Consider the following 25221-nt stretch of genomic DNA (forward strand, 5'->3'; position numbering starts at 1 on the left):
TGATGAATAGTAAAACCATCTGGGCCTGGTACCTGGATGAGAGAGTTGGAGGTGGAGGAGGGGGAAATCTTTGACTACCTTTTCCGTTTTCTTTTCTTATAGTTACAGGTCTTTTCAGGTTTTCTGCTTCCTTTTGAGTCATTTTAATAGTTTGTATGTTCCTAGAAAATTATTTTATTTCTATTTTGAAATTTATTTTTTTAAATCTATTAGAATTTGCATATATATTCTCAATTTTGAAATCAAATCTGTGTCTATAGTTATATCCTCTTTATTATTTCTAATTTTGTTTTGCGTACCTTTTTTATCAGACTGGTCTTTTTTATGTCTTGAAACGTCTTTTGGTTTTAATGATGAAACTGATTTGTTTGTTTTCTATTTCATCAGTTTCTATTTTTATCTTTATTGATTCCCTTTATTCTGCTTTGGTTAGCTCCTTTGCTTTAATTTCTTAAGATGATTGTGTAGTGCGTTTTCAATCTTTCTTGTTTTCCAAATGCATTTTAAGCCTGGAGTCCCGCTTTGATGCATCCTGAAGATTTTGAGCTGAGTGCTCTCATTCTCATTCATCACTATACAGTCTCAATTTCAGCTTTGATTTTCTTTTATAAATTACTCTTGGGTTAGAATTCCAAGAGGCCTGTAGTGTTTATCTTTTGAGAGTTTTATTGAGATTTTATTTGTGGCCAAATGCTTGGTCAGATTTTTTAAGTGTTCCATGGAAATTTAAACATATGTTTTCTGTTAGTTGGAAACTGAGTTTAGATATGAAATTCATCCGGGTTTAAATATGAAATTCCTCTAGCTTAAGATCATGTATTCAAATCATCTATATTCTTACCTGGTTTTTTTGGTCTACTTGATCTGTCAATTTCTGAGAGAGAGGTGCTGAAGTTTCCCACTATGATCATGGATTTAATAGTTTCTGCTTGCGTTTCTAACACTAGTTACGTAGTTCCATGTTGTGTTGTTCAGTAAAAAAGGTTTGTGACTATTCTGGATTGTATCTTAAATCCATATAAAATATTCCCTTGTTTTTGGCCTTGAATTTTACTTTGTCGAATATTAATACTGCATTTTTTGCTTTCTTTTTGATAATACTTACTAAGTTTATCTCCAATCATTCTATTTTATGCCATTTTAAGTCTTTTATAAATAACATACAGCTCAGCCCTACATATGTCCCATCTGAAAGTCTGTCTTTTAGTTTGAGAATTAAACTATTTGTATTTAAAATATTGATATGTTTGGACTTATCCTTGTCATTTATTTTCATTTTCTACTGAACATGCTTCTTATTGTTTCTCTCCCTGCCTCCCTTTTCTTTATTGCTATACTCATAATGTTTTCTTTTTCTTTTGTTCCTTTGGTGCTTTGTAAGTTCTACATCCTATTCTTCTTTGGTTGTTTAAAGCAGAGCATTTAATTCTCATCATTGATGGGAAAATATAATTTTAATCAGAATTTGTAAACTACCCTCCCCACAAAACAAAATCTTTAGCACATTTTTACATGTTTTTAACTTCCAAGGACTCTTTCCTGCTCTCCGATTGCTCCGTTTTCACAATAGCCTATTCTTGTTTTATCAATCTAGTATCGCTCTGAAGATAGCAATAGAGTGTGTGTGTGTGTGTGTGTGTTTCTGTCGTGTGTGAAGTTCTGTTCTCTGCATTGGAGTCCAGTTCAGGTTGTTTTTATCTTTCTCTGCTGTGCAAATGATTTCCTCAAAAGTCTCATAATTCTTGCTTGTCCATTCATATATTAAAATGCAGAAATGTGTGGATCGGTGTTGGTAACTGTCATGTGTTTCCTCAGCAGTCATACACCTTGGTTTCCAGCAGATCTGTCTTCTGAATGGGAGGGATGGCTAAGAACCACGTGTCAGTTAGCGGGTAGTGTGACAGCAGATTTCCCTTCAGAGTGCCTGGAAGAGAGCAGCCAGGCCAGCTGGGGACCCTCATGAGCCCCATAGGGAAGCTTTGCCCTGAGGTGAGGCAGTTTCCCACAGCTCACTTCTGGGTGGAGTTGTGTTTCTCTTTTCCTCTCCTTACCCCCGACTCTGTCTACTGAGTTACTTTGTACTCTCTGACTAATGTTCTAGACTAGGATCCAGGAGGACAACCCCTACCCATCCTAGACCAATTCCCAGCCTTCTTCAAGAGCTACTTTCATAGCACACTGCATCCAGCTTCTACATAATGGGGGACAGGGCAGGAAATGTTGGCCCAGGTGTGTGGAGAATACCTTGTAACTAAGTACCCTCGTAAGTACCCCCATGGTCTGCCCTCTCTCAAAATTTGGGGTTTTCCAGCACACCATTGGGAAGACTGTCTTCCGTCTGCCGAGCCTACTGCTGGGGCTTGTTTGGGGTAGCAGTTTTCACTGTTCTAGTTTTTCTGTCAGTCGGCCCTGCCTATCATATATCTGGAGCACTGATGGTGCCTTTTCAATGCTAGTAAGGATTTATTTTCCTTCTTGGTGAGGGGAAGAAAATGGATGTGCTTGGTCTGCCATCTTGAACCAGGAGTCTAAAAGAGGGTTTAGGATGCCACAAACAGGTAGCTTTTCAAGTGAGGAAAATAAGTCATAAAATATTTTTTCTATAAATATTTCCAAGAGAGACATCTCTCTTCCTATACCTGAAAGTCAACTAAATAAAATGTGAGTGTGAGTAGTGTTCATCTGGAACTAGGATGAAGCAGTGTGCACTACTGCCCAACAGAGGTGGATGTCGGGGCTGTGTTCGTGTTGGCAGCATTGGTCATGTACACTAGCTGCCTCTTTATTAAAATGTAACTATTAGCAAATGAAATTAAATACTTCAGTTGCCTAGTAACTAATCCAATCTGAGAAAGAAGCAAAAATAGAATACATAAATTTAGAACTTTTAGGCCATGTGCCAAGCAAAATATTCTTGCTTGTATCCTTTTGATCATCTGCCATTTGAATGGAAGAAAGAATATTTTAGTGTCAAGTAGGCAGCATGTGTGTTGACCTTGCTTGCTAAAAGTGAATACCCCTTGATGACTAAACATGTATGAGAGAGAGACAGGCTTCCCAAGGCCCTCTAGCCACACTACCCCCCAAAATTGCCAGGTAGGGGCAGAGGCAGGAAGAAGCTCCAATTAACTATTAGGAATTTATTTTTCTGTCTTAATTAAAAAGCCAAAGGGCATTGTGTGATTTAAGCCACATTATAGTATTGGAAGAAAAGCATAAACCATCTGTTTTATCCATTTCTATATAAAATAAAAATATCATTTTTCCTCCCAAAGCAGCTTTTCAACAAGACACAGAAAATTAAGAAAGAGTTTAAGATTATGTAGTACATGAAGTAATTACTGGGATCATACAATATTGGAGTTTAAAGAAAAACTATGATAAATAAATTGACATTAAATATGATGTCCGTTACTTCAAATATTACTTTTTTCTGCCTCCTTAAAAAAAAATGAGAAGAAAACATACAATTGCCTGTATTTACAGATGACATATTTCAAAATAGAAAGTAAAAAAGAAAATGAAAAATTATTTCCTCCAAAATAAAATAATTTAAAACTTAAGAGTTGTAAGAATAGTGTAATGAATTCCATATTCTCTGGACCCAGATTAATTGCTTTATCACTTCTCTCTCTCATACACACACATACATATATGTATACACACACACACACGTGTGTGTACATGCACACATACATTTTTTCCTAAACCATTTGAGAGTTAGTTTATCTTTAAATATCTCAGCTTGTATGTCCTGAAGACATAAGCAAATACAATTATCCAATTCAGGAGATTTAACATTGATATAATATTATTGTACTGATATATTAGTATTGTGTTGATTGTATTGATACAGTATCACAATCCATATTCAGATTTTGCCATTTGTCTCAATAATATCCTTGAAAGGAATTTCTTTTTTCCTTGATCCAGAATCCAGTCCAGTAGTACTCATTGCATTTGGTTGTTATGTCTCTGATCTTTGGTAATCCGAAACAGTTCCTCAGTCTCTCTTATCTTTCATGACATTGACATTTTTTAAGAGAACAGAGAATGTTCCTCATTTTGATTTTTTCTGATGTTTCCTCCTGATTGGAATAAGGCACATTTTTCTATCATTAATTGCAATATTCTTTTGGATAATCTAAGTCCTTATTAAGAGGCTCATCCAGTGGAAGATGGTTAGCAGACCTCAGAGCCATGTCACCCCAAAGCGTGGCTGGGTCACGCGTGGCTCTTGATTGGGAGTGGCTGGCAGTCCTGCCTGCCCAGGTGGCATGTGCCAAGAGCTCTGGCCTCAGCTCTCTGGTGTGTCACCACTCAGCACACAGTAAAAATTTTCTAACAAAGTATCCAGGGACTCATTCCAAAATAGGAAAGCAACCATTTCAGCCTGAAATCTATTTTTTCCCCTCCCCTTTACAAGAGATGTTTGAGAGATGTAAAAGCTCGTGGAAAAAAAGGCCACGTACATTAGCAAAAATATTTAGACTGTCTAAATGTTCTTCTATTACTAATAGTTAGCAAATTAAGTTTTTAAGCTGATACCAAGTTTAGCTGCTTAACTAAAGAAAGGTTGGCTGATAAATTGAAGGGCTGAGAATTATGAGTAAACATCATTAGCAATGCAAAGAAATTAGGAAACAAGACTTAAAACAGAAGTTCCCACTCAGGCCAGTGAATTAAATATATAGCCCACCTGTCCACAAGTTGAGTCTTACCCCACACCCAGGTTTTCAATGATGGGTTAGGTTAAGAAAAGTTTTTGTGGGAAATATGTGCATGTGTGTGTCAGAGTTTATGTTTACACATGGTTGGATCTGGAAGAAGAAATATTCAAAGAACTGTTTCTTGTCCTTGGAACTGAAGAGGTTCCCATCTAAGTCTTCCAGGCCTCAGGTTTTCCACTGGAATGGGCCAGTTTCACCCACACCCACAGGCCACATGCACATTATAAATTCTGAACGTCACACACAGTTCTTCTCTGTCTCGTTATGTGAGCTCTTTGCTTAGTGCCCAACTTCATTCTATAACTGTTTCCTTCTCCTCCTCCCCTTCCTGTTTTTCTGCAGTTATTTCCAGTCTTAAAAATGCAGACCAGAAACATCAAAGCAACTGTCTCTGGGCTATGATGCCAGGGTCTTGGGGCTTTTACCATGATCCTTAGTGTCTCCCCCTGGTTTATAGCTCTTCTCTTAGCCATAAGTCTGAGCTTAGGTTCTCACCTGCTCTCCTTTGGCTTCCATGAGAATCTCCTAAACTGCTCCCTCACTCCTGCTCTGTGCAAAGCCAGGGGTATTGCAAAGATCAAGGAGAGTGGGCAGCTCTATGGAACAAAGATGTTGCTTCTCATTCATTCATTCATTCATTCAACAAGCATGTCTTGAGGATCTACTATATGCTAGGCACTGTTCTTGAAGCTAGAGATACAGAGGTCAACAGATCAGACCAGATCCCCACCCTCACGAAGCTTATGCTCCAATGGAGAGTCATGTGATATATACTAGTAGATAAAGCCAGGAAAAACCTAGTTCCTGCTGGTGATAAGCACTATGAAGAGAATCAAATAGGCTAACGTGAAAGACATCGGGCAGTCACCCTGGCTCCCCCAGTCTGTCGTCTCAGCTGGATGCCCTCTCGGACTGTGGAGTTTGCCCTGGTGCTTCTCTGCCAGACTGCCTGCCTGTTCCATCTCTTCCCTTGGGCTGGATCCAGGATGAGTATGTGGGGAGATGCCAGCAGGGCCCCAGGAGCTCCTTATTGATGATCTATAGGAGAAGCCAAGTCGCTTGGAATTTCTTGTAGACAAAGCAGGGTTATGTACATCAGACAGTCAGAACCTGGGGTCAAGGAGCTGAAAAAGAGTCCATTCTGATAATCTGAAAAATTACTTACTTCCTGAAGAAGACTTAATTTTGTTCAAGGGGAAGCTAATAGGGCATTATTATTTGTTTAATCTAATTTTATATGAAAAAGAATCAGAAGTATGTACAACAAATTTAGAATAGATCTTATCTTGCTTATGCTTTCTAAACATGATGTGACTATTTTTGTTGTTAGTGCCGTTGAGTCGATTCTGACTCCTAGTGATCCTTTTCAGAAGTGGGTGGGCTAGGTCCTTCTTCCTAGCCTGTCTTAGTCTGGAAGCTCCACTGAAACCTGTCCACCATGGGTGACCCTGCTGGTATTTGAAATACCAGTGGCATAGCTTTCAGCATCACAGCAACATGCAGCCGCCATAGTGTGACAACCAACAGGTAGATGATGTGGTTCCCTGGCTGGGAAATGAACCTGGGCCATGGTGAGAGCGCCAAATCTTAACCACTAGACCAGCAGATGTGACAATACCATGTAGTTAATTCAAATGATTTTCTGCAACTCTTAGCAAGTAATTACCATTCCATTCACATCTGCCCCTAAAATTGGGCCACGTGCAAGTCTCTCCTATAGTACTTATCTTTCAAATCAAAAGGTAACAGATTGAAATTATGATTTAAAACAGGGTAGGTGTTATTTTTTTCATATCCCTTCAAAAAGTCATGTCTTGGGGCTACTAAGGTGTGAATTTTTAGAGCGCCTCAGGGTAGCCTGGATGGGGCATGAGAGGAAGGAAGAGCTGTATCTGTTCAGAGCTTGATTGGTAACAAGCCTTCGAGCCCTCATAACGGATTCTTCTCCCCTGGTGTCAGCCTGAGATAGCTGCGTTATGAATTTAGATGTGAGCAGGGTTGTATCATATATTACAGAAAAGCGCATATACCCCCTCTGAAACGTATGCTTTCACCAAAACTTGACGTAAGGCACTCACTGGGGGTAAGGAAGCTAGGTGGGTCTGATGCATGTGGTGGGACAGGACCACTGCCTCCAGTCAGGCCACCAGCCTGTGAGCTCTCACTGAGGTGGGAGGCTTCCCCATCTCTCTGAAATGGTTTCCCCTATTCTCTCCCTCAGTGAACCTCCAGATTCCTGTGGCCTTTACCCTGTCAGGAGAACTGTGGGCTGTGTGGGCAGCCCTGGCCAGAACCCCTCAGGGCTTACAGTTGAAGGGGTAGGACAGCTCCCTCCTGTCCAGGGAAGCACTGACCAGAGGACTTTGATGGCTGTACCTCCCTGGGGGAGGACACAAAGCACCTGTCTCCTTTCTTTTCCCCACTCTGATCTTCTGATTCCAAAAATTCTGGAAATGGCAAAGGCCCATTGGAAGGGCTTAAATGAACACCTCTTTTGTATTTCCAGCCAAAGTGAAGGACAACAGAGGCCTCCCCGGAGAGACTGTGGCCCATATAACCCTCACCAAGGTCAACAAACCAAGGCCAGAAGGTCAAACTTCCTGTCTTCAGGGGCTTGTGGCGCCTCAAAGCTTGGAAATAGTTGATCAAGAAGCAGAACTCTTGAATGGCTCAGGGCACAGATTTTATCACAGTGAAACAGAACGTAAGACATGACAGGATTTCTCTACCCCATCCACACTCAGACAGCACCATTTTGCAACATCAGAAGGTTCCTAAGCAAAGAAAGCATAAAACTGGCAAAGCCCGAGTGTCCCTGTGATTCCCTGCTGACCCGTAATAGCTACTCCCCCACCCTCTGCCCCTAACCCATAGGTCCACCAACGTTTCTCCTTCTCCTGGATCCCTGTTCCTAAACTTGGCGAGCTACAGCATAGACAGTGCGGACCACTCAGATTGTGCCTTATCCCAAGAGCAGCCTCCTAATCCAGAGAGAGACATTCTGAATAAAGAAGGAAAAATAAACACTCTTCCATCTGTGAGAGCCTTTAATTACTTTTATTTTTTGATACATGTGAAAGTGTCCTGAAAGATAAAAGTGTAAACTTGAGGATCCAAAGAAAACGAACTGTAGTGGTAAGCACTGAGCATACACTATTGCACTTGGCGACTGTCAAAATTCAGCAGGGAGAATCATTGTCCCTTGGTAATTATGCGCATCCATTAGCATGGCATCCATTCTTTGTCAGGAGCATTTGGTGACAGTCTCTCTCCAGAGAAGCACACAGCTCATGTAGCCTGCAGTTAGACGGCCACAACGTACCTCCCCAAGGGAGATGCCACCAATAACATCATATTAAAGACAGAGCTTGTTGGGGTTTTGTTGTTGGTTTTTTTTAAAATCTCAGATGCTGGTGCAGAGGCACAGAATGTTTATTATAATTTTGTAAACACTGCTGACAAAAGCTTCACTCACGAAGGAAAATTAAGTGTTAAGATTTCATGGATGGTGATGGTGGGGTGGGGGCTGGTAAGCTGCAGAAGGTTGGGAAGGATGGGGGAAGTGTCATTTCCTTTCCTTTAAGAAAGAAAAATATGGGGCAAGCCATAAACATAGCTTCATTCCCAAGCCGGCAATTCTTACACTTAATATGTTTTGTCAGGCAAGTCTTCAATACAGATTAAAATGAAATGCCAAGTAATTTCCACCTCTCGGCCACTCATGTCTGCGAACAATGGAGAGTGTTTTGATGAATGTCAGTTAATGGCACTTGCACGCGCGTAGATTTAGTCCTAGCAGCAAAGACTAAGGAATGGGAGGGAAGGAGTAGGGGGCTATCCATGTGAGGAGAGGAGGGATGGGGAAGATTGTTCCATAATCCCTTTCTGACTGATTCAGTTCACGATAATCCAAATTGAAAGTGAACCAAAAACAAAATCAGGATGCTGAGATAAGATGACCCTTTGTTGTTAATTAGGCTCAAAGCATAAAGCATGATTTCCAAGAGCTGAGTCCACTTAGAGGAGGATTTCTTTGCATTTAGGATGCTTTGTCAGGCAGATTCTATTTCCGTGGAAGGAAAGGGGGCAGCTGCATTGCTGGGGTCTCAGTCTCCAGTTCAGCTGGGATGTTTGCAGCAAGTCTCTCAACAGTTGCAGAGTCTGTTCCCTTCCCACTCGGTTCCATCCTGACAGAGACCAGACACGGCACAACCCACAGGCTAGGCCACGTTATCTCATTTCCCAGCACATCACTGCCTTTGCAATTTTGCATTCTAAACTCCCAGTGTGGGGTAATTTTGAAGAGTAGGATAAAAACTGAAGCGCCAGCAGAAATCTGTCACCCAAGGATTTAAATCCTCACCTTCTCATGACTGGCATGTGCGATGTACTTATTTCTCTCATCTTATTCTTAAGCTTGATTGGGAGGATTTAGAGTTCACTTATTCTCTTATTATTTAGAATAGGAGCTTTACCTGGAAGTTGCTGGCTAATTTTATGGTTGTATAGGTAACAATTAACACTCTGTCCAGCAATCATTTTGAAGGTAGTCTCCGTGTTCCAAGTCTAGTCGGTTAAATTAGTCTTCCATTCAAGGCAGCAAAGACCAGCCTGTTAACTCGACTTTGGTGCTTACATATTTTTTGTTTGTTTTTTGAATCACTGGTGACCAAATTTTGTAGTGTCCAACTCAGTTTTCTTAGATGTTGAATCAGAAAGAAACTCTTGCAGGAATACTTGGGACGTGTGGGAAAATTCTCTTCCTGTGACCAGCATGAGAGTCCCAAGGGCAAGGAGAATGGAACCTGAGGTATGTCAGGCTCAACTGTTCTCACTGTTAGTTAATAGCATTTGTATCCTGTGCTTGTCTGGTTTAATCCGACAACCACCCTCAGAGGGGCTTACTGTCCCCATTTTACCACAAGGAGACTGAGCTCACATGGCTTTCCCACACAGTGAGGAATCGAGCTTATAGGTCTGTCTCACCTAAAGTCCCAGCTCTCTCACCAAAGCCTTATCTTTTAGAAATCTTTCAACTATAACTCAGAATTGAGCTTACTTGCTAAAAAATGGTTGGGAAAAGTAGTTCTCATTATACTTGTATACTGGTATTGAATTGTTTTAAAATTTTTAACTTTGCACACTTTGGGTCAATAATTAGTCTCAAAGCATCAAACATGATTTCCAAGAGTTGGGTCCATATGATAGAGTTTATTAGACTCTATTCAAGTCTAATCCTCAAAGCAGAGGACTGCTTTGCATGTAGGAATCATACACTTGCTCGTGTACATTTCAGAAGCAGCATAAGTTTTTAAATTCTTAGATAATCTGAAAGGTCTACGTTGCTGCCAATTCCAGGCTTTTCAAAACTAAAGTTTAAGGAGGTGCTTCTGAAGTAGGAATAAAATGGAATGGCTTGAGTTGGTCTCCCTTCTGCATCCAGGGAATGTGGAAAAGCAATAGAGAGTAGGCAGCCTGCCAACCTGCGAGAAGAGGAAGAGTGATGCCTCCTGATGACGCCTGGGGGCTAGAGGACTGTGGCCAGAGTCCAGGTTATCCCCTGTGACTGACCCAGAAGCCCTCTCTTCCTCCTCACCTCACTTCCCTCCACTATCCAAAGACATCTTTGTTTTCTCATCGTCTGAGGAATGCAAAACAAACCTCCCTATCGCTGGGAGCGCTTGTGGATGTCGGGGAAGCACATGGGTGAAGCTGAGTCTCCATTCCTCACCTGTAAAGTGGGCACAACAGTACCTCCCTCCCTGGGTCACTGTGAGGCTTAGAGAGAAGGTATGTGGGGCACCTGGACCACCTGGCACAGTCAGGCTTAGTGAAAGGTGGTTACTGCAACAGAGGCATTCCAGAAGCTTCCAGCTTGTCCAGATATCTCCATCCCTCCTCAGCAGACCTGAAATCACAGTCTATCTTTGATGACAATTCAAGATCTTGTGGCATTTGGAGAGAGTATAAAGGTGGGAGTTTACAGTGCTGAATATTGAGCCCCAGCCTACAAAGACAATTTGAGAGACAGTTCCAAAAAGCAGCACTGTCAAGTCAGAGCAGTCCGGGGCATTCCCTCAGGCTCATTCCTCTGGGACCCTTTCATGATCAGAAGGATTCCTCAATTTCAAAATCAAAGTAAAATCTCTGGCAAAACACCAAAATAGAACTGAACATCTCTGTCAGCAAATTTTGCTTCCCAAAGAACTGTCTCCACAAGCGGAAACACTGGTGGTAACTAGAGGAGAAGAAAGACTTGGGGACCAGGAGCCCTGCCTCAGCCTAGACCCCTCCCCTATGGTGTGGACAGGGTGGCGTCTGGTCCCCAGGGCACGGCCTCCAGGGCACAGGAGTGGAGAGAGGCCAGGAGGGGCATTCCTCCAAAAGGATCACAAGATTTTGCTAAATTTTATTGGTGAAAACCTGAGGAATGTGTGCAGGAATGGATTCTAAGGATCTTAGACTAAGGAGGAATTCTGAATTTAATGTGTTAGCTCAGGCAGCTGCAAGTGGCTCCAAGAGATTGCTTTGTTGGTTGACTGAAAGTTGGATTCGATGGTTCTGCATTGAATGAGGTTCTGAAACCTTTCTGGTATAGTATAGAAGAAAGGAATGGAAGGCTTAGGAATGCTGGGGTGTTGGAGTGGATTTATCATGTGTGCCCTGCATGCCCACTTCCTCACCCTGTCCCCAGAGGAGGCTCACAGGACCCTCTCTGCTAAGGCCCTGAGGAATATGTTAGTAGGGGGTACCAGCTGCCATGAAGAGCTCTGAGGTGGCTGAGCTCTGTAGGCTGGGCATGCTGGTGGGGGTGCTGCCACTGAGATGGGCTCTCCGATTCCAGTGGGAATGATGGGGTCACTGCGTGGCCCGGGCCAGCGACAGCACTTAACCTCCAGGGGCAAGGTGGGCACAGTTACCTAGTGGGCATCAAAATGTTTTCTCAATATTGCTATCCAACTCTCCTACCAACATTAATTGTGTAATGTTTCCTTTCTCCATTTTTTTTTTTTTTTTTTTGCTTTTACTATCAACAATTAACACTATGTAGTGCCTCTTGGCTATGAATCAACTGGATGCCTCTACTTTGGTCCTTTTTTATTTTTCTTCCTAATCCTTGATATTGGAGAAAACTACTTCCAAGAACATAATGGGTTCTACCAAAATGTCATCCTTGGATGGAATGAACTCTGAGCCCAGAGGCATTATTTTAAAGGACTGTTCCAAGTGAAGCCCTCTTCCAGGGCTCCCCAGGACAGAGCTAGCTGTAGGAACGGGTCACTGCAGTATTTGGGCTTATTTCTGTGGTGTTAGGGCACCTACTGGTGAGCCGCCAACAACAGCGACGGCAATGATGCTGATGATGGCTGTGAGTATTTATTGACCCAGGATTATCTCTTTTACTCCCCCTAAGGGCCAGGGAGGAGAAGTATTGTCACTGTCTGTATTTTACAGATGAGGATCATTGGCTGTCTGTCTTGCTGACCTTTACCCTTCCACCCAGGTACCCAGGGGGTCTCCGTGGGAGTCCCCTCAGGCCTCCAGCCACACTACCTTCTACTTGAGGAGTATTAGGTGGTCAGACACTGAGAACTAGCCACAAAAGGTGGGCAGTGTTTTATAGTTAAGTGTACTTGGCCAGGAGTGGGGGGAAGCATTTTGCAAATGGCAAAGCCTCACATGGACATGTTGTCTTGTTCAAGCATAATAACCCAGTACCCTGTTGTACGCGATGCAGCTGAAGTGTTGCAGCTGAAGCTTGGGGTAGAGGAGTGAGTGGCCCAGGGTTGCATGGGGGTAAAGTGATGGTAGCTCTCACCTTCTGACTTCAGGGCTCCCCCTAAAGAAGCAAGGTCATAATCTCATATACTTCCATAAGCTGCGCATGGTCCTACTAACAGGCAATTCAAACTAAAAAAGGCAGTAGAAGAGCTTTTTGGAAATGTTTGTTGGCGCTCTGGGTATTACTGTGATGAACCTTCCCTCCAAGTCCTTCTGGAGGGCAGCCTGCTCACCTGAACTTCCCACCGATTCAGTCTGAATAAATATTGTAGATGAGCTGCCGCATCATCGTCACCTCTTCGCTTTGCTAGTCTGACCCATTATAGGAGTAAAGAAAATAAAAAGCATCAACTGTGAAACAAAATTTGCTTCAAAGACATTTATGAAATATAATTGGCCCCTACTAACTGTGATTTTCATAAAGGCTAATAGGCTGCCTCCAGAAAAGTGTGCTTTAAGCCCCACTGCCTCAGTTTTCCCCATCTGCAAAATGGGGACAAAACCATGCTCCATTCCCCATCTTCTCATGTCCCATTTTAGTGCCTCTAGAGGACAAAGGGAATGGAGGTCAGGTGTATCTTCAGCCGTGAAGACAAGTTGCAGAGAGTCTTCTCGTTTCACCCCTTTCTTTTCAGCTTCTCTTGAAAGTGCCCCCTTCTCCTGACCCCTCAGGTCTGCAGCTGTTGCCTCTGGGAGTGAGGGGACAAAGGAATAACATCAGCTAGCTTGTGGGCTTGGCACTTTATCTAAAGAGTATTGCATCATCGTCCCACCAGGGCTTTTTTTTCCTTTCTAAGGATGTGGAATGGGGGTGAAGGGGGGAGAGGAGGATGAGAGCACCCCAGCCCTAAAATAGGAAACGCTTCATCCTCTCACCACCTGTGCTTAAAAGAAAAGCTTGTCACTAGAAGCTTTACGTCAAACAAGAGCTGAGGCACTTAAGGGTGCTGTGATAATGTTAGCTGTGCCCCATCACTTTGTCTTAAAAAGTACACAAGTGCAGGAGAGAATCCAGCAGTAAGTGCCCAGGCTGGCAGAATTCCCCACCCAGCACACCCACCCACCCCCACTGGCAGATTTTCAGCCCCAAGTTAAGATAGTAGGTCAATGTTAAGGTGGACCTTCTTTGGGCCAGAATGGCTCCCATGAAATTCAGCTGAATCCCAAGGTTGCCTTTGCTGAGTCTGAAGTTAGCATGACTATGATGGTGACCATTTTCTGGAAATTTTTTACAGAATGAGGAAGGAGGCTGGACATCTCATTTCATGTCCAGAACAAAGACGGAGAGTCTTGGCGGTACCAACGGGTCAGTAGGTTCCTATCTGTGCCTTGTGACAGGGTTCTGAGTTGGCTGTAGCCATGGCTGTGTGCAAGGTATATAATGTCTGATTTTGAGGCTCAAAACTTTGTTATTCAAAATTTGTTATTCTCTTTTTAGCAATAAGGAAACTGAGGCACAGAGTGAGCGGGAGCACGTGGACAGCATTACAAGAAGGCGGCAAGGTCAGATGGGGCGACAGCTTTGGGGGTGGGGCTGCGTCTTTACGTCCATGCTGATCTCCACCCTCTCAAAGCATCCACATCCACACGGGGAAGGGGTCTTGATGTTTTCTACACCGTGGACCCCTTCGCACAATACTGTCTTTAAATGCTTAAAATGCTTCAGAAGTGCTTTACTTTGAGCAGTCTTGGGGATATTTGTCTTAAGTATTCCTCATTCAATTTCATCAATAAATAATTACACCAAGTTTTTTTTAAATAGTGTTTCAAGGCAGCTGCATGGACCCCTGAATTCTACCCTCTGTCTTGGTCCATCCCACCTTCTTGTTTCTGAGTAGCCCCCTACCCCAGAGATATGAGCCCCTCCATTTGCAGGAAAGCTGCCCCTGCCCGCAGGACTCAGAAGCACTTTCAAGGTGTGGTACATAGGGCCAGAATTCCAGAGGAATTCACTAGCTCCAGCCGACCTGGGTCTCCTTTAGGGGCTAACAGAGGTAGATTCTGGGGCTGTTCCAATAATGACATCCTGCAAGAGTCATGTCAGCAATATGCCTAGGCCTGGAGTCTAGGAGGGGACCCTCTGTGAGGCAACTGCTCCCAGCCCCCAGAAGCTGGTTAATAACCACGAAAGATTCAGACTTGTGCTTTGTCCCTCAATTTTTCTAGTGATCTCTCTGAATAATAGTTGGCAATCTCCTAACAGACCATGAACGTGAGACTGCAGCGAGTCGGCGTGGGTGTGCCAGCATCTCCCCCAACTCAGGGCTGTGCCTGTAAGAGAGGTAGTGACTCATCCATTCTCAGAAGTCCATTCCTCCTGGCTTTTCCTATTTTGTGGTGTCAGAGAGGTAACTCGTTCTGTTCAGAAGCAGAACCTCACCTTGCCACTGTGTTAAACCACGTTTTATTAAAAGGTTTTCTTCCTCCAAGACTACATGATTGCTGCATTTTTTTAAAAGGTAATTTCATGGGAGAAATACTGAAGAGAGGAGAATGCAAACCTGTCATGACAGAGGCCTTAGAACCTTGCAGGGGAGCCCCCCCAGGACTCCACGGCCAGGAATTGTGGGCAAGAGCAAGACTTTCTCTCTGCTGAGAACTGGAACTGCCCAGCTAGGCCTCTGAGGTCTCAATGCCAGTCAGGGTTTTCAAACAACCACTTCTTTTCTTCCTTGAGAAAAACTGCTCGCTCAAGCTTCCCCAGTGTACATGTTGTCTGATAAGAAGGCATTTCCTTTGCCAGAGGACAAAATGCTAAGAGCCAAGACAAGACAGTGTGCTAGGAGGAGGGGAGAGCAGCTCACCTGACCGGGGTGGTAGAGCGCCGGGACCCCTCCACGGCCGCCTCTCTCCAGGCCCAGGAGTCTCAGGCTCGCCCAGCAGGCCTCTCCCAGGGCCCCGGGCAGGCGGCAGGACAAGCGAGGTCAGCAACCCGGTGGACGCCTCAGCTTTGGTCAGTGGGCGGCTGGGGCTTTGTGTTTGAGAGAAAATGGAGACAGGACTGTCTTGTTCATTTATTAATAGGCATTTGTCACCCAGTAGAGGTTAGGAAATAATCCTCCCATTGTCAATATGTCTTAATCCTCCTGTTGTCAATATGTTTTCCAGGCTTGCAGGGGAGGGAGACGCTTTTTCAAAAGAAATCCCTTTTCAGAGATAAAAGCAGATGTGCCTCTCTTCCTACAATGGGCCTGTCCCTAAAACGAAGTGTGTCTCACGTGTGACAGTCAAGGTGTCAAGGAAACTTGCTTTTTAACGGAGTCCTTGATCTCTTGAAGAAGTCACTCTTTAGGTGGTTTTTGTATAAACAGAGGCTTCTGTGTATTGGGTTCCTTTAAAGCAAGGTTTTCCTTCATTTTGCTTGGTTCCTAAAATAGTAACAAACAGCATTATTCAGGAAAGGCAAGGAGCTGACAGCTCTTCTGGAAGCTCTTAGCACCTCCAGTCTTAGCCACCTCTGATGAACGCAGGTGGGATTTTCACTTCCGTGTTATGACCCCTCTCACATACACCCCCCTCGACACACCTCATCACTGAGATGACCGCAATAAAAACAGAAAGAAAATTCAACAACCTTCAAGCATTTTCAAATTTGGTGGCGAATTAGCAAAGCAGAGTTCAGAGAGTGCAGTCAAAAGCAGGTCTCTTTCGATTGTGTGAAAGCAGCAGCTCAATCCCTTTGAGAAACCCCAGCACTCTATCCCTTCCGACAGGACATGCATGCCAAGCACATCCCTAGAACCACCAAAGAGAACAACCAAAAAACAACAACAACGACAACAAAAACACAAGACACCAAATTCACACCGTAGAAAAGAAGAAATCAGAATCTCCATCCATGATGCTAAGTAGCATTCACAGGCAAAAGCAAATTTTCTGACAGCGAATCAACCACCAAAAAAAGCTTCCTGCAGCACATGGCAGGGAGCAACCTTCTCAAACGTCGGGTGCTTATTATTCTGCTCCCAGCCTTGATTTTCCTCCCACCCCTCCCCCCAGAAGGCTGCACTCAGATACAGCAATCCATCGCAAGGAGGAGCTTCGCCTCTGCGAGATTAATCACGGGCAGGGACCATGCGTCTGGCTGGGATATGTGATTGATCCTGCTGGAGGAAATGCAGTGGGAAGCTAATGCTGCCTTTTATCCAGTAAGCAAAGTTCAGAGATGTTTGCATTCTGCTAGGTAAGCATGGCTCTCTCAAGACCCAGGCTAGATGGACTGCCCTCTCAGCAGGAATTCTTGCCAAGGCAACACACAGGTGTGCCTCGGTGGACTCGCCTGAGCCGCGGGGGCCGGAGAGTCAGAACTGCTCATTTTGCAAATAGCTTGATTCCATCATATTTTAATTATTAAAAAGTATTGCAAACCCATTCTATTCAAGAGACTGGCAAATGAAAACTAGATTAAGACCTGTGGAGTAGACTTGGGATATTTAGGGTTTTTCTAAAATCAATGGAGCATGCTAGATTCTGGAATTTCCTAATTTTTGCAGAAAAGGAGTTTTGGGTTTTTGTTTTTTTGCCATATCCCCCCACAAAATAAAACCTAAAATGAAAAGGAAAATATTGCATTTGGCCTAGCTATAACTTGGAACAAATAAATGCTGAAGGGAGTTGGTAATTCAGGAGGTCTACCCTTGACTCAGATGCCAGCAGAAGACGTGGCATGGCACCAGGGACGTATCGTGTAGCCTAGTGGCCTGGAGAGCCAGCAGCTCTGGGCTCAAACCAAAGCACCGCAGCCACTCTCTAGCTGCAACTTTGGGTAAGTTAATTGTTATTTCCAAGCCTCCATTCTCTTTTTCGTTTTTTGGACTTTAGTACTTTTTATTTCTCCGTTTTCTTAAATTAGGAAATTGGCAAAACAGTTCTGTCTCCCCTCAATTAGAATTCAACAAGATATCGCATGTGAAGTGTCAAGCCTGACAACAAGGACATAGTAAGCTTTCGGCTAATGATAGGAGTTTATTTATTAGAAGATCCAGCAGGATCCAAGAGGAGTATGTGGTGGCCGGAGGCTGGGAAGCATACAGCTCTTCCCAGTAGCGAAATACTCACATCCCATCGAGGGCAAAATCCTGTCCTGACACAGCCAATACCAAATAGGTTTAACCCTCTGCCCTCGAGGTGATCATAAAAGTGTCCAAGTGCTCACATCAGAATGCGTATTCAGCTCTGTTCAAGCAGAGGGGCAGTTTCAAATCTACATATGCACACCGTCATTTACAAACCATTCACAAGTCTTAGCAGGGCTCAGACTAGAGGCTAATGCTCAAACTAATGCAGAAGGGACTATATGGAGCTGAGGATGTTTGGAGTGAGAAACGAACCAGGGTGAACTCTGATTAAACAACAGTGAGCACGGCTTCATCTCTGAGCCTGTGTTGGAAGCCAGGCAGTGTGCGGGCGGCTTTCCCTACATGATCCCACGTAGCTCTCACAACATCTTCGTGAGGCTGTGGGGAGATTAGGAGGCAGATGGATGGAGGATTGGAAAGGGAAGCGCTGATGCCTTGCAGGAGACTCCAAGGCCATAATAGCCATTATTTATGGGGCAATTACTGTGTTCTCAGCAGCGTGCCAAGCACCTCACGTGTGCTTTTCCACTTAATCCTCACAGTCACCCTGCAATGTAGAACTAAGTCCCCGAATTTCTAATGTGGGGATTGTAGAATCTGCAAGGTTGAGTATCTTGCCCAGAGTCACACAGTAGCAGGCTGGGGACTCAGTCCCTGGGAATCTAATCACAGACCCCTGTGCTTATCCGCCCTGAACGCCTCTTCATGCCCACCAAAGCTGCCAGAGGTGAGACAGAGACCAGTGGCAGGGAGACTAGACAGGGCTCCTCATAGCCACATGTCTGCAGGTAGCAGACGGGAGAGAGGAGTTTACATCTGAAGACCCTAAAGGACATGCGCATGTGAAATCTTCCCGTGCACTTTGCATATGTACGACAGTAAGCCTCAAATGACAGCAAGTTTTGACCAATTTCACAATCTATGCTAGTATTAGTTTACATTTACCCAGCACGTGCTATGTGTGTGCTAGCACCATTCTGAGTGATTAGCATGTTTTAACTCACTGAATCCTCACAGCCATCCTATGTGGCAGGTGCTGTGGTTCTGCCCATTTTACAGATGAGGAAAGCAAGTCCAGAGAGGTAAAGCGACTTGCCTGAGGTGGCAGAGGTAGGAAGTGGTCCAGCCGGGATTTGAACCTGGAGAGATCTGGCTACAAGGCCCATGCTCTTAACCCTACTGTGCCACGGACTAGAGGAGCAATACGCTGTGGGGCCTGGAGACGCTTCTCCTCCCTGTGTCAGGTGGATACCTGGCGAAGGTGATTGCAGGAAGGGATATATCTCTTCTGATAATTCGTGTTCGTGATTCCACTAAACTGTAGAGAGGTTGGCACCAAAGATAATGGGTGCTACATATGCCCTCCATTCAGTCATCTTCAAGCCCTTGACACATGGAAAACCTAGAAAAAAGAGATGTTTAGTGGATTTTCCTGTTTTAACCCTTCTCATTTTGCATATTCAGCTGATGGCTGGTGAGGCTGCTGGAAAGAGTTTGGAGGCCCGCTGAGAGCCTTGACATTCTTGTCTGAAAGACATTGGCATTGGCAGCTATCCAAGCATGGTGGTTGACTTTCATACCATTTAATTGAAACCATATTTAAAAAAAAACAAAAAAGGAAGGGGTGAGTGCCAGAGTAGGAGAAAGATCTTGGCAAAAAACCTTATATGCAGTTTTTCCACCATTGGATTGACCAGACAGGACCACAAAGCTGATACAACAGGATTAGCACAATTGCATTGTTGGACATAGGCACAGCATGACATGTGCTACAGCAAAGGCATTTGGCAGGATTAACCTGCCAAGGATAAAGATGTAGGAGACAAGGGGCTGAATTAATGGACTGGCATGACCGAAGCAGGGAAATCTATTTGCATGCGATATTAACTGTGCTAATAAACTGGGCTGGGCTCGGCAGCCAGGCAGTCCTCTTTGAACCAGGAGTTTTTATTTTAAAGCCCACCTGGAAGGCATCAGCCAAAATGGGCTAAAACAAGCAGGCTTCACAGGTTGCCTTTGGGTTTATTTTTGCCATTGTCCTGGAGTAGACCTGCTGTCTTAAAAGCCTGGAACAGCACGTGTGACTACTGACCGTGCAGAATGATCCTAATACCTCAGAGTTTTGGTGCCAAAGAGTCCTCCATTTAGAGGGTTATTGTCTATGAAAAAACAATGAAGAAACGTTAAGTACAACGCACTCTAGAAAATACCTACTTGGAATGGGTTGTTTTGCCTGATTTGTGTATTTTGATTCCTTGAAAGTCAAGATGGGATGAGAGTGAGCAAGTGAGATGGCCCAGGATGCAAAACTCCAGGAGGTGCTCACGGTCCTGCTCATGCAAGAGTGGGGTCAGCATCTGAGAGGGAGTGCCTTGCTCCCCTTGTCCTGTTCCCACCCTGCTGAAAGTGACCATGAGAACAGTGTAAGATACACACACTCAAAACATGAGTGCAGGGCCGGCCCGGTGGCGCAAGCGGTTAAGTGCGCGCGCTCCGCTGCAGCGGCTCGGGGTTCGCTGGTTCGGATCCCGGGCGCGCACCGATGCACTGCTTGGTAAGCCATGCTGTGGCGGCGTCCCATATAAAGTGGAGGAAGATAGGCACCGATGTTAGCTCAGGGCCGTCTTCCTCAGCAAAAAAAGAGGAGGATTGGCGGATGTTAGCTCAGGGCTGATCTCCTCACAAAAAAAAAAAAAAACATGAGTGCACTTAAATGCACGACATAGACACTAATGCACCGCTGCGTGTTGGGAGGTGGGGCCAGGAAGCACTGTGAGAGATTGGGGAGGTGAGGGGGCGGGAGCCCATAAAGATTGTGTTATCCACTAGGTGACTGCTGTGGGCAAGTGGGAACCTCTGCAAGCCTGTATGGGGCAAGAGAGCAGGGTATTTGTCCACCGACTCCCGTGTGTCAGTGATGAGGCCTGCACGAGGATGTTAACTCCCGTGTGCAGACTGACCACACTCCTGCTCCCGTTCCTGACCCAAGGAAGCCCCCAGGTGGAGGGTGTCTTGTATACAGGAACAGTGGGGCTGGGCGCCAACAGCACCTGCCATGTGGGTGAGATGTAATTTTCCTCTGAAGATGTTGAAGCCATGTCAGTCTCCCACCGCACGAGGCTCATTAGGAATGTCAGTTTTTAACAGAGCCCTAGATTTAGAGCAGTAGTCCCCAAATCTTGTCTATCAGAATCCCTGGGGTAGGGGGTGGATTTCTGGGCTTCATTCTCAAACTGACTGAAGTAGGATCTTGGAATGGGGGGTGGAGCCCTGAATCCCCCGCACGTCCTGAGCCAGCCAGACTGGGGAGGGAGGGTGTCAGAGGCTGAAGGGAATCTTCCTTGACCCGTGGTCCACCTGGAGGTGGTGGAGGAGGAAACACATCCTGAGTTTCTGTAGCCATCATCTTTTCCCAGAAGTAACAGCCAGAAAAATGGTTTGTTGATTTGAGACCTCTGAGGTTATAAAGCCTAGATAAACGTCATGTCCTTAGAATTGCCTACACCCAGGGATCATTATGTGACATTAAAAAAGAAACCAAACAGAATTAGCTGGCTTGACCCTACCAAGCGAGTAGTAAAGAAGGAAGACTAACATAAGGAGGCCAAAGTGGAAAATAAAGAGATGAAAGGCTTTGGTTAAAATGGGTGCAGAATTTTGGAACACCAGAAATCTTTCATTCTTTTAAAATGCCCCTGGGGTAGCTGAGTCCTTAGGGAGGCAACAGCAGGTGAAAAGGTCCTGAGGTGGGAGGGAATAGGGTATGTTCCAGCAGGGCTACTCCTGTGGCTGAATGGTGCAAGAACCTCCTGCCCTGGGGCAAGTGGGGGCTGCGGTCCAGCCCAAGGCCACGCACCAGGTCACACACCCCGTTATAAGGCTCTGTCTGCCTAGGGAAAGGGGCACCTTCTTGAGCTCACAAAAGGCTCCATTACAGGAAAGGCCCGATTTTTCACATTGCAGAAGGCGCCATGTGGTCTAGCCCTATGTTTCGAAATCTGAAAGAAAGACAAAGTGGCTAAGTCCACAAAGTGGGGGAGTTGATGGGGGACGGGTAGGCGGGGCTAGACCACCAGGACCTGTGGGATTTTGCAGGGAATTTGGATTTTATTCTGGGTGTGGTGGGAAGGGAATGAAGATTTGAAACAGGAGAGTGACATGCTCTCATTCGTGTTTTAAAAGGATCACTCAGGCCACAGTGTGAAGAATGAATCACAGGGGGACAAGTTTGATGCATACCGCATAGTCCAGGTGAGAGGTGGGCGTGGGGGTCTGGGCTGGCGTGTAGGGTGGCCATGGAGATGAAGAAATGTACTTTGATGGCAAAATATTGGGACTTTCCAGACATTCTGGTGATTCACAGGGGACAATGAGGACGAATTTTTACTGTCATGGTGTCCACACACCCCCAACTTTACACGACTTTCACGCTGATTGAGAGCACATCCAAGCTGAAGGTCCTTGTGTTTCAGGTGACTCCACGATGGCCTCTAGCCTTGGGATCACTGTCTCCTAAGGTAGACTGAAGAGTGGAACAACAGTGGAGGACACAAAAGGTACAAGAGTCAGAGATGCCTGGCCAAGAGCTCAGGCTGAGTAAGGAGCCAGGAAGACCTTCCTGACGGCTGACTCTGGAGCCCGACTGCAGGAAGGAGAGGAGCTTCCTGGGTAGAAGGGGGCAGGGGCATTTGCATTTGCATGTACACATGGTCTAGTGGGGGCACTCCTGCTCCATAAGGGTGAGGGGCAGGTGGGGAACTGAGGGGCCGTAGGATCTGGGCAAAGTGGGGAGCCTTGGAGAGGTTAACCAGATCAGATTGACCCCCTGGACAAATCCCTCTGATTCTCTGTGCATCAGGGTGGGGTTATCCGAGAGGCAGGGAGATGAATTAGGAGGTCTGGCAGTCAGTTTATTGATGTTTACTCATTAAAAAATAGCACTGTGTATGTCCCTAAGATACTTGGTGCCATTTTGATTCTTCTGAGGGATTCATCGAAACGCTTAGAAAAGATTAGTTGGGCCACAGGAGTCTTAGTTTAAATCATACATTCACTCAACCAGTATTTATCAAGCATCACCCCTTTGGCCAAGGCTGGGGACCCAGTCGTGAGGTTAGAGTCGAGTGGAGGAGACTCCACACACACTGTGCAATAAGTGCCTTGAAGGAAAATTACCCATGCCTAGACAGCATGTTCAGATCTGGTGTAGGGGATGGGAGTCCGGGAGTGACTTTGGAGTTGAAGTCTGAAGGAGGAGTTGATATTAAACTATGTGAATGGGGAGGGAAACATTCCAGGTAGAGGAAGCAGCTTCTGGAAAGGTGTGCTGGGAAGGAGTATGGCATATTTGAGAAGTTAGAAAAGCACAGAGAGCAAGGAGGAGGGCAGTGAGGGATGAGGGGAAAGAGAGGGGGCCAGGCCTGGCCCTTGCACAATGCCATCTCTTTTCAAGCATTTAAAGTTAAAACATGGTCACTTGTTACTTTTGAGACAATCATTTCTTGATCTCTCTTTGACCCCCTGGGCACTGGTGGGTGCTAGACAGAAGCAAGAAGAAGAGTGGGCTGCAGATAGGTGTGTTCATGGCCCCAGCTTCTCATCCATTCCTGAGTCACCTTTTGCCCCTCGGATGCAGGGATGGGCTAGTGCCAATCTCTGGGTTCATTGTGTTTTGACTTCCTTGTAATTTGTGCAGGTTTTACCTGGTACCGGTACAATTTACCATGTACAAAGTCTTGGCCAACAAAGCACATTAACTTTGCTAAAGGCTCTGGCCACTCAACAGAGCAATTCGCAGGCCCCCTGCTGTATTTTACAAGGAGCTAATACCACTTTCTGGAGCTTGCTCATCCTCAGAGTGATTATTGGCCCTCAAAATCCAGTCGCCAGGAATTTCAGCCCCACAAGAAAGAAAATTGTTGAGTTCTCTCTCTACCCGATGCTCAGAATGCCAGCCATGTAACTCAGCACCAACACTCATCGAATACGCACATCAAGCATTTGCTATATGCAAGTTTTTTTTTTATCTTATTATTACGCTGTTTTGCAGATACTGAAATGGAGGCCCAGAAGGTTCAGTAACTTGCCCTAGGAACACAGGTAGGTGGGGACAGAGTCAGACTGCACACCCCATCCCACCTGTTTTCAAAGTCCCAGTGCCACCCAGCCACCCATTGGTCCGTACTGCATTCCAGAGAGCAGGCCCCCAGCCTGCAGAGCTGGGGGACCCTAGAGACTGTCTGCTCTGGGCCCTCCTTCAGCAGATGAGGAATCTGAATAGGGAGAGAACCTGGAGTCAGCTGCGTCCACCCAGGGAGGTTGGTGGCTAAGCTGGAGCTGAAGCCGGGTGCCCTCTCCACTCTGGCTCCAAGACCACAGAGGAGTTCCTTCATCCCTCTGAACTTCCCATTCCTACCCAGTTGAGCACAGCAATAGACCATGACTCGTGGGTATGATGAGGATTCAAGGAGTCAGAGCATATGAAGTGCCTAGAACAGTGCTTGACGCAGACATCCACATCCTTCTGTCCCAGCCACACAGTGAGCTGTGAAGCTGGTCCATGGCCTGCCTGGGAGTCTGGCACGGGCAACCCACACGTGGTAGAAATCCTCAGCTTGGCAATGCTGTGAACCATAGAGGCCCCAGTGTAGACATTAGGGTCTAATATCCCAGCAGGCATTCTTTGATTTTAGACATGAACATCCAGACATTTCTGAGCTCCAAGGCCACAGTAATTTACATGGCATGGCTATGATTGATGAATTACTCAGTTTCTACCTCCCCTGACTCCAGCCAGAACTTTGGCAGAATTTCAGTGCCACATCCAGTACTAGGAACCTGCCAACTTTGTGTCCTTAAAAGAAAGCAGGTTCCAAGATAGATGGCAGAAAGTGGAAAATGCAATTTTTCTTGTTTGGGTAACTAAGAACCATGAAGCAGGCAGGAATCGTTTTGGGCCAGAGAGTTGTTCATTTAAAAGTGTTTATCGACACCTGGAAATTGAGATTAAACTTCAAAAGCTATTTTCATGTCAGTTTATGTTACATAATTTCATAATGGTGATAAAATCTAGGCAAATACCAAAATGAGAGTTCCAAAGTCATCTTACTGCTAAGTTACTCTAGAAACACTCAGTACCTCCCAGTGGAATCTTGGAGAGGGTGAGCCTCAGCAGGTCACCTGCTGCTAGAAAGGCAGGGCACGGTGATGGCTAATGGTTTTCACATTGACCACCTGATTTCTTAGCCAGTCTCAGCTTTTGTTGGCTCGCATGCCTGCCCCAAATCATCAGTGATCACCTTTATCTTGTGTTGGGAATGTGTGTCTACCCTTTGGAGGACTGAGTCAGGGAACTACTCTCCATCCTTGGAGAACTCCATTCTGACCCTGGTCATCCTTAGTAGATGCGGGAGCTACTCCACGTGGTCTTTGAAGTCCGGGGAGCCTGGGCGGACAGACAAATCGAGAGGGAGGGAGTTTTGGCCTAGTTACTACTCAGAACACAAGGTGAGAATGGTCTCTAGTTTCTATGTTTGGCAACTTTGTTTTTTCCCTGTAAGTATCAGTGAGGAAAAGACTTTACTCAAAACTTTACCTTAAAAATATTTGGTTTCCATGACGCCTCCCAGGAC

General features: G+C 45.2%; 1 long non-coding RNA gene across 3 annotated transcripts in view; it reads left to right on the forward strand.

The window, feature by feature from the left end:
- Positions 1-25221, forward strand: part of LOC131414845 (uncharacterized) — a 72165-nt gene that overhangs the window by 46592 nt on the left and 352 nt on the right. Inside the window, exons 3-8 of one of the 3 annotated variants that reach the window (XR_009222244.1) lie at positions 13748-13818; positions 13951-14015; positions 21773-21841; positions 22063-22146; positions 23640-23689; positions 24991-25096. This is a non-coding gene — a long non-coding RNA (uncharacterized LOC131414845). The remainder of the gene's footprint in view (positions 1-13747; positions 13819-13950; positions 14016-21772; positions 21842-22062; positions 22147-23639; positions 23690-24990; positions 25097-25221) is intronic. The other 2 variants (XR_009222243.1, XR_009222245.1) reach the window with 2 other exon arrangements.

Source organism: Diceros bicornis, chromosome 2 (assembly GCF_020826845.1).
Source record: "Diceros bicornis minor isolate mBicDic1 chromosome 2, mDicBic1.mat.cur, whole genome shotgun sequence".
NCBI lineage: Eukaryota > Metazoa > Chordata > Mammalia > Perissodactyla > Rhinocerotidae > Diceros > Diceros bicornis.